The 15,929-nt window shown below is 51.2% G+C and overlaps 1 long non-coding RNA gene and 2 other non-coding genes across 3 annotated transcripts; 2 read left to right on the forward strand and 1 right to left on the reverse strand.

Moving 5' to 3' along the window:
* The first annotated feature begins 5,604 nt into the window (after nt 1-5,604).
* Nucleotides 5,605-5,678, forward strand: TRNAN-GUU (transfer RNA asparagine (anticodon GUU)). Its single transcript has one exon. It is a non-coding gene; the product is annotated as a tRNA-Asn (tRNA).
* Nucleotides 5,679-10,123: 4,445 nt separating this feature from the next.
* On the forward strand, nt 10,124-13,601 carry LOC138850310 (uncharacterized). Its single transcript, XR_011390033.1, has 3 exons — nt 10,124-10,256; nt 11,859-12,996; nt 13,311-13,601. It is a non-coding gene; the product is annotated as an uncharacterized lncRNA (long non-coding RNA).
* TRNAV-AAC (transfer RNA valine (anticodon AAC)) lies at nt 10,957-11,029 on the reverse strand. The gene has a single exon. It is a non-coding gene; the product is annotated as a tRNA-Val (tRNA).
* Nucleotides 13,602-15,929: the final 2,328 nt, after the last annotated feature.

Consider the following 15,929-nt stretch of genomic DNA (forward strand, 5'->3'; position numbering starts at 1 on the left):
TGGCTGAGAGCAAAGCTCGGTTGTCTGCTCATTTCAAGTTGCTGGACAAGGTCGAGGCCACCACAGCAGCTGGGAAGACAAGGGGTTGGAGGAAATCTCAGAGAGGAAAAAGCCAGGAAGGCAGTTCCAGGCATGTGTGGAGCTTGTGCGAGTTTGGGTGGCTCCAGGCAGTCCTGCTACAGCTAAAGGGACCCAGAGAGACCTCAGCTGCCATCTGCTGAAGGGGAGATGGGCACAAGCACGTGGGCCTCTCCTACCCATGGGGAGACTGGGTTGAGCCAGGTTTTGGCCTGACCCAGCCCCTGGTGTTGTGCACATTTAAGGAGTGAATTATTGGATAGGGGTCCTCTCTCTATGCCTCTTATTTTCTCTCTGTCTCATTTTCTCTCATCCAAGGCCCTTCCCACACCAGGGTGTGGGGGAAGTGTCTTCCTGGTGCCTCCCTGAATCAGCCTCCTAGCCTAGAGGTCTGGTAAGTCTGGGGCTTCCTGTGTTTCAGAGATGTCCAGCTTTATGTTGAATTGCCAAAGACAAGTCAGTGGACAGGAAAAGTTCATCTTTAGAAAAAGAAATCCAACAGCCCTGCTGCTGCAGGTGAGTTAGCTAGACCCCCACCAGCTCCTCCTCAGCCTCAATTTACCCTCCATGCTGCTCCTCGAAAGAAAATAAAGGTCTTTGCCAGGCCCCGGGATGAGAGCCGTAGCTCACACATGCACATTCACAGACTAGTTACTGCAAAGAGAAGACATTTGCAGGAAAATTCTCCTATATCCACTTCATAGGAGTGTGGGGGAACAGGGAGAGCCCTACAGTGTGAGAACCACCATGGTTCTTGGTCAATAACAAGACTGTGAGAAGATCATGGTGACAAGGGGCTAATGAATAAACCCACATGACCCAGAGGTGAAAAACCCGAGCTGGACACCAACATGGTTCTGCTACATCACAGATTGTCAGGGAAGGCGGAGGGAGGGCTTCCACCTGGAGGAAGCTGGACAAGTTCTACAGGGTGAGCGTGACTTTGGCTAGGACAAGAACACGCTTTGCCCGGTGAGACTTGTCAATGTTCTTGTACAGTTAGAGGGTGGAGGTGGGGGAAAGAAGTGAGCAGAAGCAGAAAAAGGGAAATTGCCAAGCAAAGAGCAAGGCATAGATCTTGGCTGATGCCCTGTGCCCAAGGTAAGCAACATTCTGCAAAGTTATTTCTCCTTAGGGCATTCCAGGGATATCTTCGGGAAATAACCAAAAATTCTTTAATGAAAAGTGAAAAAATGCTCATTTCTCATTCCTTAGGTGTTTCCAGTCAACCAGTCTTCTTAGGGAAGGATTTTGGGTTTGCTTTTGATTTGCTTCATCTGTTGCAGGGGAGGCAAATGCAAACCCAGAAGCTATTCCCTAAAGGTTTGGTTTCCTTGCTGTTGGGTTCTCTTTGGGAGAAGAAGACCTACAAGCTCTCTGTGTAGTTTCTTCTTGAGAAGACTCATTGAAGGCAAAGATTTTCAAGTTGTGATCCTGCTCTAGTCTCACGTTGTGAAATCAAGACTGTAAGCACTTACTACTGAGATTGTACTGAAATAATAGGGCTGGTTGCTTCTAGCAAAGGTTCTTGTTTCTTTGATTTTTTTTTAAAGATTTGCTTATTTTATTTGTGAGGTAGAGCTACAGGGGTGGGGTGGAGGAGGGAGAGACCATGAAAGAGTTGTTCCATGGCCTGGCTCACTCCACAAATGGCCACAAAGGCCTGAGCTGGTCCAGTTTGAAGCCAGGAGCCAGGAGTTTCCTCTGGGTTGGCCATGTGGGTGCTGGGGCCCAAGTAATTGGCCATCTTCCACTGCCTTCCCAGGCATATCAGCAGGTAGCTGGACTAGACGTGCAGTTGCCCACGGTCAAAGCTGCCTTCATATGAGATGTGGGCCCACAACACCAGCCCCTGCGTTTTTACTCAGTTTACTGTCCATGCTACAGGTCACAGAGAATTGTGTGCTTCTCACTACATTTTGAGGACAGAGGTCTAGGAGAAAGTCTGCTCTATCTTTTTCTCTTCATTTTCCCCCCTGCTGTGCAAATATGATCATTGAAAGAGGAAGAATTCTATCAATGTCTCTTGCTAGGCCTCTTCTATGAAGAAGGTTCACGCTTGGGATACTTCTAGACTGGTGACCTGAGCACATTCACATTCCTTGTCATCTCTAGCCAAAGGCTAGAAGCCCCTGGGTACTTTGAAAACTACTAATGCTCCAAACCCACCTGAAGCCACTTCAAACTGAGATTGCTAGGAACAGAAACCAGCCATTCGTGGTAGTTATAGGCTCTCCACGTGATTACAACATGATAGCACGATTAGAAGCTACTGCATACACCTGGTCTAATTCCCACCCTTCTCTGATTCCTTGTCTCTCCCATGATGGGTGTCTTGCCCATGCAAGCAGAACATCTTCAGTCTTCCTCTGCACAGTCTCACATGTGTCACTCTCTGTCATAATTGGACCTTCTGTGGCAAGGATTTATCCATTTCTATGTAGATCTTTAAAAGGTGGCCCCAGAGGGGACAGCGACCATGCAGCTGGGGCCAACAGGGTCAGCTGCTCAGGCTCCGTGTGCGGGGGGACAAAAGATCACATCACAGCCTCTTTCAGGAAACTTGCTGGGATCTGTGGATCAGCCCAAGGAGAGCCCAGGAAGCGGGAGGAACTCACTCTGTGTGTGTACAGCGAGTTGTGTGAGGCTGTGCTGGGACAGAAGGGGCGGAACTCATACTTACCTGGCAGGGGTGACACCATGATCACGCAAGTGGTTCTGTAGGTAGGAAATCACATATGAGCTATGTGTGTGTGACAAAGGCCTAAAGAGTTGACATGTAGGTCCAGCATATGCATCTCAAAGTCATCCCAATAACCTGCCAGGGGCAGCCCAGTATTTGCATCCTGCCCTGCTCCCTCCACCCAGTAACCTGCCAGGTGGGGGTCCCCGCCCCTTCTGCCTGATCACCTTCCAGGTGCAGCCCAGTATGTGCACTTCAAACATCCTAGGGATCTTCCAGAGGGTCCCGCCCATCCTTCCTCTAAGCAGGGCAATGGCAGCCAGGCTTCCTGCTGTTTCTGAGAACTTCAGAAGCAAAACTCAGATAGGAACTTTTCGCATTTACATCCAAAAAGTCCTTTGTTCCAGGAAGAGCAGAGGCAGCAAGGCAAGGCCCATCTCCTTCAGAGCCCCTGGCCTCAACCCTCTGCCTGGCAGCTGAGCCACCCGCCTGGCCTGCCCAGGTGTACTCTCTCCACTCAACCATGTAACCTCACTCTCCCCCAGTCTGAGGGACTGACTGGGCACTCTCTCTCAGGGTCTGTCTGGAGAGGTGCCCATCCATTCTTACTTTGGCCCTGCCCTAATAAACCTTGCTGTTTTGCTTTCTGCTTACTCTCTGTCTCACGCCTGATTTCTTGGTTGGGCCCAGACAAGAACCCTGCCAATCTCTGGTAACCGTGCTCCCAGGGCGAGGCTCGTCCATTTCACTGCGGCAGTGCTAACCCCTGCGACTTCCCCATATGGGGGAAACTCGACTGCAGAATGTGTGGTAGTGGGGACGGTGTGCTCGCTCTCCCCTGATTTTTCTCCAGTTCAAAGAGTAGATGGCCAGGAAGTAAACAGTAGCTCTGGCAGTGAGGAATTTCTCTCTCATTCTTAGACGTTCTGCTGGCTCCTCTCCAGCTTGGCCCGCAGGTCGTAGTAGGGGTCCAGGGTACTGCTTTTAGCCGTTGCGCCAGAAATTGTGCTGGGAGGTACTTCCATGAGGAAGCTGTATCAGAGCAGACCCAGAGTCTGGGCAGAAGAAAGCCACGTAAATAATGAGCTACGCACACGTGAGTGCACTGTGCTGAAGGTGGTCTTGCTTAGTTCCCGTATAAAGATACTCTTGGATGACCCTAAATGTTGCGTGTATTCGATGAATTCGAAAAGGGTGCTCGGCACTTGGACTCCTAAGCCTGACGCAGCGTAAGAACGGGCGCAGTCCGGACAGACCAGGGCCGAGGCCAGGGCCGGGGCGCCCGCAGGGGTGGGGTTTGGAGGGACGGGGCGGGCACAGCTGTCACTCTGAGCTCGCCTAGGGTCTGCTGGTGGAGCAGCTGCTGGGCGCGGGGAGGGTGGGGCACCTCCCGTGACGTCGCGTAAGGGTCGGAGCTACGTAGATAGAGCAAGCAGGGGCTGCTGGGCCGGGACCTGCTGCAGATTCACGACCGCTTTCCAGTGCTGTGGGAGAAAGCACGGCACCGCTGGCGGCACATACGTGCGCTGTGCGTGCTTCAAGGCGAAGGGCACCCAGGGACGTGAGGGGCGCAAAGTGAGCGCGTGTGAAGAGTTCGGGGCGTATGAGGCTGTGCGATTTGTCGGCTGCAGACTTTTTGGAAGTGGGGCACTGTGTTGGCACTCTCCCCCGGCTTTGATAAGTTGAAGAGCAGGTGGCTACTAAGTTGCAGTGTGCAAATCCTCCGTGCAAAGCAGGTTATGTACTTTTCAAATCCTACGCAGGGTAAATATTGTGGGCTACTCTCCTCTACACAAACATCTCTCCGTTCTGGGACTCACTTGCTCTTTCTCTGAAAGGAATTTTAACAAACATTATAGCACAAGGATGTTTTTCTTCTTTTAATGAAATATGCCTTTTCTTGCAAAGAGTCCTTCATTGACTGATGTACGGTGGTTTTTGCAAAGCCCGCTGGGCGGAGCCTAGTGCCAGGCCGGGAGCTCTCTCCTGGGACCTGTAGACGGCCTCTCCCCTGCTCCTCCCGCCCAGAAATCCTGGGTGTCCTGGATAAGAGTCTTTTTTACCCACTCAGTAGGTCCCACCCAGACTTTGCCGGGATCCAAATCCGCGGTCCAGACACCGGCGTTTTCCACCTGTCCCTGATAGCAGTGGGTGATTTCCCCACGGGCTCAGGTTTCAGCCCCAGCAGGGCCAAGGGCGCCCTGTGTGCCTCCGCCCCTTCGTGCATGGCGAGGGCAGGAGCCCCAGCCTCGCCGAGGACTGCGATCCCCCAGGCTCGGTCATTTTCCTGGGGACCTGGCCGTTATAAAGAACCCATTTCTGGAACGCGGACTCCACAGAGTGCCCTAGAGCTGGATGAACCTATGAGGTTCCAGAGGCGGCCGGGGACTGAGGGCATCGAGGGCAGAGCAGTCTGTTCCCTGCAGAGCTGCCTTCTGTCCCTTACAAGGCGGAAGGACCTCGGGAGCGGTAATAAATCCCATTTAAATGATCAAAATGGCAGTTTAGTAAGTTAAAGGCAAAGGTCCCACCAAGATTTGAACTCGGATCGCTGGATTCAGAGTTCAGAGTGCTCACCATTACATCATGGAACCACGCTTAAAATATACGGGAAATGGCTGCAGGCGGACCGCGTTGACTGCCAGGCGCGGGCTCCTGAGGCGGGAAGACCACGCAGCTGGCCTGCAGCTGCCCGACCACCCTAAGTACCGGTTGCCAGCGTGGCGCATACCGCGGCTCCCGCTCGCCTCTCGGCGGTGGCCGGGCTCTAAAGCCCGAAACGTCTCCCTTCAAAGCCGGAAGTTGACCCGGGGAAGGATCGGTCCCTGTGTTCTCAGAGCCGAGTCTCTGTGGCGCAATCGGTTAGCGCGTTCGGCTGTTAACTGAAAGGTTGGTGGTTCGAGCCCACCCAGGGACGGCCGCCGTTGCATTTTTACCAGGTGCTGCCCGCGGAGCACATTCTTGTCTCTCGTCTTTACTTGTCTGCTGTCCCCACAAAAGCCACCTCCCCACGTCATTCCACTCCCCCAGACCACCTGCTGGGAGCCCAGGAGGCCTGAAACACACACTGAGGAGGAAACCAGTCCTCGGGCCAAATGGGCTGGCGCCGGTGAGGTCCGTTGGGGGACTTGCATTTGACATCTGTGATACAACACCCACAGCAGTGTTTGGTGCCCAAGCGTGTGCCTCAGTTGTGCTTACTTTATCAACAGCGTTCTCACCATTATAAATAATAATTTGTAAAAAGAAGTTTCTGTACTCTGTGCAAGTACTTTCAAAATCTTATGAAGCCTGGTTGGCTTCATGAGAGCACCACAGAGGTCGTTGTATTGTGCACTAGGAAGATGTATCATGCACATTTTAGCCCCTGTGCAGCTGTGTCCACAGTGTAGCGTTGCCTGTGCAACTGCTTCTTTATGGCTGTTATACACGGCTTCGAATATCAGCCAACTTGGAAACTGCTCTTTTTCTAGAATGGCACTAAGTCATATTCCAGGTGGTTTATGAACTCCATTAGTGTCCCTCTCTTCACTTACTTGTAGGCACAAGCTTACTATTCAGGGATCTTGAACCTCCAACAAGGGGAGTGGGCCCCCCTGCTTGACTAAGAGCTTGGTGCAACAGGAGGATTTGGTGGGCACTCCCCACAGCTGCTCAGCTGTGGGTGTTGACAGCTAAACTTCTAAGCTAGCTTGCAGACTTCCAATAACTGCAACTGTTGTCTGTAATGACCTGGTTACACACATCCAGAGAACCCTGGCAGATGACCTCTTTTATGGCTTTCAGCCAAGCCACTATCCCAGAGGGGAATCCTCATGGTGTCAGACACCTGTTCTCCTGCTTTCCTTTATATCTTCAGAGATCTTGCTTTGGCTTCCACAGGAAGTGATGAGAAGCTTGCGTGTCTTCTCCTGCTATACCATGGTCAGTGAGCATGCAGATAACTCTCTCCATAGTATTCCTTGCCAGATGTTTGCTGGGGCTCTGCCCATGCCAATCTGTCCATGTGAGATGCATCACTGGAGCCAAAGGAACCTGCACCCGACAGGCAGACCTGGGCCCTAGTGCTGTGGGCTCATGATCCCTTGGTTCTTCTGTTTCTCCCATGCGCAGAAACAGAGCTCTTGACTCCTGCATGCTGAACCTGGGTCCTGGACCAAGGCTTTTGTTCTTTCTTTAATTTTTGCATCGTGATTTCTCCCACCAGGGGCATCGCAGGGGGTTTCTGAGTGTCATGTTTCAAGTGAACTTCTGGGGTGATCTCTGTTAGGTGGTGATTGACAGAGATGCATTCTCTGTTTGATGGCGCATGTCAGGAAAACTAGTCTGCGAGTGTGTATTGATTGTCCATTATCCTGGAGAGGCTGGTATTTCCAGCATTTGAGCCTGCAGAATTGAGAAGCTGTTAACCTCTCCTCTTTCCAGTGTGTGGTGAAATTATTATGGGCCTATAGCTTTCATGTAACAGCTTTTTTTTTTCTTAAGATTTATTTATTTATTTGAAAGGCAAAGTTACAGAGACTGAGAGAGGGAGAGAGAGAAAAATCTTCCATCTGCTGGTTTACACCCCAAATGACCTCAAGAGCTGGGGCTGTGCCAGGCTGAAGCCAGAGGCTTCTTCCAGGTCTTCCACATGGGTGCAGGGGCCCAATCACTTGAGCCATCCTCCACTGGCCACCCAAGCCCTTCCAAGCAGCACCATCTAAGACCAGGGCTCGAAAGCTCTCCTGGGAGAGAAGGCAAAGCTCTGGCTGCGGTGAAGGCAGCTCACCAGTGAAGACAGCACGAAGAACTCCAGGGACAAAGTAGAAGAGAGTGTGGGCAAGGGGTTGGGAGCCACAGACGCACTCAGCACATGCTGGAGCTCCAACTATTAAAACTGTTGGCTGCCTGAACCTTCAGAGAGGGTGTGAGACCCTCATAGTGTCCTGAGGATCCTCTGGGGTAGGGGTGGGTTAATGTAAATATATACTTTCAACTGGGGTGCCTGAGGAATATTGACAGTATCAGCTTGGTTTGAGATCCAGATGCAGATTTAAATTCAGTTTCTCTCCACCAATCAGTGGGTTCTGCCGCTGTGTTCCCATAGGATGGGAAGCCAAGCAGGCCCCTCCTCAGCTCCCCTCTGGAGCTCACAAACCAGAAAGCAGTGGTTCAGGTCAGCCTAGGCAGAGGACTGAGGCCTATGGAGAAGATTCACTGTAAAAAACCTGAGGGGCCTACACTGTGACTTGAGGCACTGACATTCCATATAGGCTCCAGTTCGAGTCCAAACTGCTCCACTTTCTATCCAGCTCCCTGCTATAACTGCTGCCTGGAAAAGCAGCAGAGGATGGCCAAGTCCTTGGGCCCCTGCACCCATGTGGCAGACCTGGAAAAAGCTCCTGGCTCCTGGCTGTGGATTGGCTCTGCTCCGGCCATTGTGGCCATTTGGGGAGTGAACCAGCAGATGGAAGACTTCTCTAAGTGTCTCTACCTCTCTCTAACTCTCTGTTTCAAATAAAAAAATTTAAAAAAAAATCTGAAAGCATTTCACCATTGTAAATCTAAAGAGCTGGGATGGCAGGAAAGGGGTGACAATGGGCACTACGAGCAGAGAAGAGAAATGGGGTCTGGTTGACGTGAGCTGCGTGGTGTGTCCACCCTAACCCCATCCTTGTTCTCCTGGCTTCAGGAAAAGTCTGTTTCCGCCCGGTTTCGAACGGGGGACTGTTCGCGTGTAAAGCAAACGTGAAAACCACTACACTACGGAAACCAATAACAAAAGTAGCCAACAAAATGTGTCCCTGAAAGCCACGTAGATGAAGCAGGTACTTTGGTGGCTTCAGATTAGACAATGTGGTGCCTTTCTCGTTCTCTTCCCGCCGCCATCGGTCACTTCCCCCGTCCATACAGTTTAACAAACCCCGCGTTTCCACGAACACGTTAGGGTCTTGCGGGACAGAGGGGGCAGTGTCCGTTCTCCTGCAGGAGCAGCACGGGCGCCAGCCTCTGGGGAACTCGCACTCCCTGCGGCCCCGCACGCCTGCGCCTGGCTGCACGCCTGCGCCTCGCTGCGCCCCCACAGGTCCCTGGAGGAGCCGCTGGACCACCTCCGCGGGCCGCCCCCCCCCCCCCCACTCCTTTTCGCAAACTCCAAGCTTCAGGAATGTTTGAGACCCGGTTTTGTCCTTCCCCTTAGAACCCTGACATCAGAAAGGTTGCAGCCTGCTTCGGAAACAGCGCCCCAGGGACGCCCGAGTCAGCGACCCCGGGCGGGAGCTGTGCTGGGATCCACGGGGAGCCGAGCGCGCCCGTGGGCTCCGTGCTGGCGCTTCCCACTCCGCGCTCCGCCCGGCTGCCCTCGGCGGAGTCCGTGAGGTCGGTGCGACTGGTGCGGGTGAGTGACCGCGCCAAAAGCAGACGCTGGAAAAGGAGCCAAAGAAAGCAGAGGCGTCGCTGAGACAAGGAGACCTCCCAGGAGGCCTGCGGGGAAGCACCGGCCCGATCCCAGGCGTGGGAATCGTGACTGTGTGGAAAAAGCGGGAGGAAGAAGCGGAGACGCGCATGGGAGAGAAACGCTCGAGGATCTCTACCCGTCCAAGAAGGAGGCAGCGAAGAGAGTATTTCGCTTTATTTTTGAAGTCGCAAAATGATAGGCGGCACAATGGTTGCCAGCAAGCTTCTCCAGCCTGGAGGTCTGCAATTCGAGCTCTGGACACCGCGACGCCCTCCAGCCCGCAGCTGGCGACGGGACCGGTGTCGCTAGGCTTGGACTCCTGCAGCCACTGGCGCGGAGGGAGGTCCCTGGCTCAAAGCGATCCGAAGAGGAGTAAACCTCACCGTGCACAAACCCGGAGCCGGCCACGTCAAAGAAGGAAATTTGGACGTGCTCTTTGTCACAACTGGAGGGGAAATACCCACAACGGTGAACTGCTGCCTCACAGGGACCTGGGAAAGGATCTTCCACCAATGAAATAATGTGGTTTAGCCGTTCTCCCAGGAGAGCTATTTCAAATACCAGTGGGACTTTTCTTTCTTTCTCTTTCTTTCTCTCTCTCTCTTTCTTTCTTTCTTTTTTTTTTTTTTTTTATTAACACCAAACCAGATTGAGCATTGAATGAGTTCACAATAAAAAGCATAATAAAAAGCCATGGTCCAGACTGGCTTGTCTCTACTCTCTGTACCCTAGTTTTTATGGGAACAATAAATTATTGCACTACAGTACACATGGCAAATTATTGCACTACGATACAGCACTTTTTAAAAAGAAGTAATTAGTGCGGTATGTTTAATTTTGATAAATGCAGTCAGCATCTAGTTCAAGTTACAGAAGATTACTATGATTCAAGGAAGGTGTGTGGAGCCCCTTTCCAAGCCATTCCTTCCCTCTCTCTCTCTTAGGTAATCACTAATCTGATTATTATCACCAGAACTCACAATTGCCTATTTTTGAATTCATGTCAACGACTGTACAAGGGCACTTCAAGAAGATTGTGGAAAATGGCTGTCAAAGGTAAGTTTCCTTGGCTGTAATTTTTTTTTGAAATCCATTCGGATGAGCAGTCTTCACCAAGTACACCCAAAAATATCATATCATGAAAAAAATGCTTGGATTTCAAAAATGTTTCACCAAAATGAATGTTTTAATTCCATTTTCTATGAAATTTTTGAATCACCCTTGTGTACTTTTTTGTATGTGGCTTCTCCCCACTCTCAGGTAATGATGCCCATTATGTTTATGAGATATATCCAAGTTATGTGTATCATTTCTAAATTTTGGTCCCAAAGTTTCCTGAGCTTTTGATGGAAGAACAAGTAGGAAAGTCACTGAACCCCATATGGAATGCTGGTCTTCCATGGCTGAAATAAATATCTTCCTAGGGATTTGTTTCTTAAACTCCAAATATTGCTCTGAATTAATTCAAAACTCACTTTTTAGTTAAGTTTTCTGCCAGTACCATGTATTCAAAGCAATCTAGATCAGTTTTCTATTCAGTGTAGACATGCATAGCATGTCTGTACTATAATTTATCTAGCTAGCCCATAAATGTAGCCATCTAACCCCCCCCCCCCCCAAGCTTGCAAAATGAGTGAGCAATAGTAAAATGGTTGTATCCATGCAGGTATCATTATGGAATCGGAGCAATTATTTCTCTGGGGGCAAGCATTTAAGTGTGAGTCCTACGGTTTTCTTTCCGGAAAAAGAACACGTCTGTTTCCGCCCGGTTTCGAACCGGGGACCTTTCGCGTGTTAGGCGAACGTGATTACCACTACACTACGGAAACCACCGTCGGATTATACAACAAAATGTACCCTAGAAAATGATTTCTATGCCATATCTCAGTATATCAAACTGAACTACATTTCTACATTAGAATAAAATGAGCTCCAAGAAAATACCAACAACCCCCAAGATAAGGAGCCAGCGACGTCCAAAGAGACCCGCGACTCCACCTTAGGCGCCTGGAGCCTGAGCTGGCGGTGGAATCGGGCGTCTCCCGCCGCGTTTCCAGGGGCAGAACCGCCCGCCGGGGGCGTTCTTCGCTGACTGTCCAGTCCCAGAAGCTGAATGAAGGAGCCGCGAGTCAGGTGCCGCCGAGCCATGGGCGCGTCCCTCACGGCCTTCGTGGTCTTCTTCTTGGATCCGGCCGGGCCGTCGGTGCTCCTGGCTCTAACCAGATGGCAGCGCTGGGGTCCAGCGGTGGCTGCGGGGGCCCCCTCTTCCCGCCCTCCCCGACCCGGCGGGGCCTCACCTGCGCGCTGTCCCTCGCGGCCCTTTCGCCCCGACTTCTGCAGGTCTTCCACCCGACAAAGGCGCCAAAGCCATGGGCCGCGGTTTCAATCTGACCCTTGCGTCAAAAGCTCAGGGTGTGGTTAGCACAGGTTCCGTGTTGGGGCAGTTGGTTGTCTTCTATGCCTGAAACTCTCCTGAAGGGCAGAAGTCCTCTGGACCCTGGCTTGGCTAGGTCACACAGCTCTGTGGTATGCACATCAGCACAGGCTCTCTCTTGACTTGCTGGATGCCCATTCTGTCCCCCCCCCCCTTTTTGCCTCTCAGATTTAACTCACCCACAGGAGAGAGCTGAAAACTTAGTGGAATTATCTTTCTTAAAGGATCTGAAGTTGCTGGGGACTGAACAAAACAGGCAGACTCCTGGAAGAATGGAGCAGCTGTTCCAGCTTCACAGATGTGGCTGAGAGCAAAGCTCGGTTGTCTGCTCATTTCAAGTTGCTGGACAAGGTCGAGGCCACCACAGCAGCTGGGAAGACAAGGGGGCTGGAGGAAATCTCAGAGAGGAAAAAGCCAGGAAGGCAGTTCCAGGCATGTGTGGAGCTTGTGCGAGTTTGGGTGGCTCCAGGCAGTCCTGCTACAGCTAAAGGGACCCAGAGAGACCTCAGCTGCCATCTGCTGAAGGGGAGGTGAACGCAAGCACGTGGGCCTCTCCTACCCATGGGGAGACTGGGTTGAGCCAGGTTTTGGCCTGACCCAGCCCCTGGTGTTGTGCACATTTAAGGAGTGAATTATTGGATAGGGGTCCTCTCTCTATGCCTCTTATTTTCTCTCTGTCTCATTTTCTCTCATCCAAGGCCCTTCCCACACCAGGGTGTGGGGGAAGTGTCTTCCTGGTGCCTCCCTGAATCAGCCTGCTAGCCTAGAGGTCTGGTAAGCCTGGGGCTTCCTGTGTTTCAAATATGTCCAGCTTTATGTTGGATTGCCAAAGACAAGTCAGTGGACAGGAAAAGTTCATCTTTAGAAAAAGAAATCCAACAGCCCTGCTCCCAGCTTCTGCTGCAGGTGAGTTAGCCAGACCCCCACCAGCTCCTCCTCAGCCTCAATTTACCCTCCATGCTGCTCCTCGAAAGAAAATAAAGGTCTTTGCCAGGCCCCGGGATGAGAGCCGTAGCTCACACATGCACATTCACAGACTAGTTACTGCAAAGAGAAGACATTTGCAGGAAAATTCTCCTATATCCACTTCATAGGAGTGTGGGGGAACAGGGAGAGCCCTACAGTGTGAGAACCACCATGGTCCTTGGTCAATAACAAGACTGTGAGAAGATCATGGTGACAAGGGGCTAATGAATAAACCCACATGACCCAGAGGTGAAAAACCCGAGCTGGACACCAACATGGTTCTGCTACATCACAGATTGTCAGGGAAGGCGGAGGGAGGGCTTCCACCTGGAGGAAGCTGGACAAGTTCTACAGGGTGAGCGTGACTTTGGCTGGGACAGGAACACGCTTTGCCTGGTGAGACTTGTCAATGTTCTTGTACAGTTAGAGGGTGGAGGTGGGGGAAAGAAGTGAGCAGAAGCAGAAAAAGGGAAATTGCCAAGCAAAGAGCAAGGCATAGATCTTGGCTGATGCCCTGTGCCCAGGGTAAGCAACATTCTGCAAAGTTATTTCTCCTTAGGGCATTCCAGGGATATCTTCGGGAAATAACCAAAAATTCTTTAATGAAAAGTGAAAAAATGCTCATTTCTCATTCCTTAGGTGTTTCCAGTCAACCAGTCTTCTTAGGGAAGGATTTTGGGTTTGCTTTTGATTTGCTTCATCTGTTGCAGGGGAGGCAAATGCAAACCCAGAAGCTATTCCCTAAAGGTTTGGTTTTCTTGCTGTTGGGTTCTCTTTGGGAGAAGAAGACCTACAAGCTCTCTGTGAAGTTTCTTCTTGAGAAGACTCATTGAAGGCAAAGATTTTCAAGTTGTGATCCTGCTCCAGTCTCACATTGTGAAATCAAGACTGTAAGCACTTACTACTGAGATTGTACTGAAATAATAGGGCTGGTTGCTTCTAGCAAAGGTTCTTCTTTCTTTGATTTTTTTTTTTAAAGATTTGCTTATTTTATTTGTGAGGTAGAGCTACAGGGGTGGGGTGGAGGAGAGAGAGACCATGAAAGAGTTGTTCCATGGCCTGGCTCACTCCACAAATGGCCACAAAGGCCTGAGCTGGTCCAGTCTGAAGCCAGGAGCCAGGAGTTTCCTCTGGGTTGGCCATGTGGGTGCTGGGGCCCAAGTAATTGGCCATCTTCCACTGCCTTCCCAGGCATATCAGCAGGTAGCTGGACTAGACGTGCAGTTGCCCACGGTCAAAGCTGCCTTCATATGAGATGTGGGCCCACAACACCAGCCCCTGCGTTTTTACTCAGTTTACTGTCCATGCTACAGGTCACAGAGAATTGTGTGCTTCTCACTACATTTTGAGGACAGAGGTCTAGGAGAAAGTCTGCTCTATCTTTTTCTCTTCATTTTTCCCCCCTGCTGTGCAAATATGATCATTGAAAGAGGAAGAATTCTATCAATGTCTCTTGCTAGGCCTCTTCTATGAAGAAGGTTCACGCTTGGGATACTTCTAGACTGGTGACCTGAGCACATTCACATTCCTTGTCATCTCTAGCCAAAGGCTAGAAGCCCCTGGGTACTTTGAAAACTACTAATGCTCCAAACCCACCTGAAGCCACTTCAAACTGAGATTGCTAGGAACGGAAACCAGCCATTCGTGGTAGTTATAGGCTCTCCACGTGATTACAACATGATAGCACGATTAGAAGCTACTGCATACACCTGGTCTAATTCCCACCCTTCTCTGATTCCTTGTCTCTCCCATGATGGGTGTCTTGCCCATGCAAGCAGAACATCTTCAGTCTTCCTCTGCACAGTCTCACATGTGTCACTCTCTGTCATAATTGGACCTTCTGTGGCAAGGATTTATCCATTTCTATGTAGATCTTTAAAAGGTGGCCCCTGCGTTCCCTTTTCTCCAAGCCTTATTCACTACAAAATCAACTAGCTGGGCTTTCAGATACCTGAACCTGTCAATCATAGGTAAATGCTCTGCACAGGGTTCCTGGGTGCTGTAGGATTGGCAGAAACTCCCAGGGACTTCCAGCTCTCTGAGCCATCAGGCAAAATGACTCCAGTAAGCTGACAATTCTCCCCCTCATTAGGGACTTTGGGAACAAAAACAAACTATGGGCCTGAGAGAGCAAAAGAAAGCCTAGGTGCTGGAGGCCTCTACCTAATGGATCTCATGCAGAGCTGGATACTGAGGTGGGCTTGCAACAGCAGGAGTTCAGGAAATGCTGTATCTGGTGCACAAGGGACAGGCTGAAGATAGTTTGAGACTTTTAAATATTTCCACTAAGCTAAAGATATTTTTGTGTTTTGTTTTTCTCCTCAGTCAGAGTCTAGTACAATGAGGAGATAGGGTATTATAATTTGAATCCAGTAAATTTGTATTTTATCAAAGACCAACATGTATCATCCTTGCTTCATCTTTTAGCACATTTTTTTCAGCAGTTTGAAAAAAAGTATTTTGCTCATTTCTTTCTGAAAGACTACTGACTCCTGAGGCGGTGGGGTGAAGGCCGTGCGGCTGTCCCTGCGGCTGCCCGACCTCCCAACGCACCGCGCGGCTCCCGCTCGCCTCTCCGTGGAGTCCCGGGCGCTGGAGCGCACAGCGTCGCTCTGCAAGGCCGGCGGCAGCCCGGGACACGCGGGCCGGGGAAGGGGCAATCCCTGTGCTGCTGAGCGTGGAGTCTTTGTGGTGCAATCGGTTAGCGCGCTCGGCTGTTAACCGAAAGGTTGGTGGTTCGAGCCCACCCAGGGACGGCTGCCCTCACTTTTAACCCACTTGCTAAATCAGTCAAATACCCTCATTTCTGACACCATCAGAGGCCCCCTTCCCCTGCATCGCCAACTGGGCACCAAATGTTAGGGAAAGAGGCACAGAAGTGAGAGGAGGCAGCCAGACCCAATTTGTTCAGAGAAAAGAAAGCCCAGAGGTCGCTTGGTCGACCAGCTGCCTGCATATACGGGATGGACCACGTGGCAGAAGGCCCGATCCCCAGTGGCTGGACCTTTTGAAGGAGGACTGGGGCTGGGGGTGGGAGTAGTGAACAGCAAGCAAAGGGGATTCAAGGAATTGGGCGAGGCTTTGGGAACCTGGAAAAGAATGCAGGATGGGAAAAGAATGCAGGATGGGGCCTGCACCGCGCCTCACTAGGCTAATCCTCCGGGTTCTAGTCCTGGTTGGGGCGCCGGATTCTGTCCCGGTTGCCCCTCTTCCAGGCCAGCTCTCTGCTATGGCCAGGGACTGCAGTGGAGGATGGCCCAAGTGCTTGGGCCCTCTACCCCATGGGAGACCAGGAGAAGTACCTGGATCCTGCCATTGGATCAGCGCCG

Source organism: Oryctolagus cuniculus, chromosome 7, assembly GCF_964237555.1.
Source record: "Oryctolagus cuniculus chromosome 7, mOryCun1.1, whole genome shotgun sequence".
NCBI lineage: Eukaryota > Metazoa > Chordata > Mammalia > Lagomorpha > Leporidae > Oryctolagus > Oryctolagus cuniculus.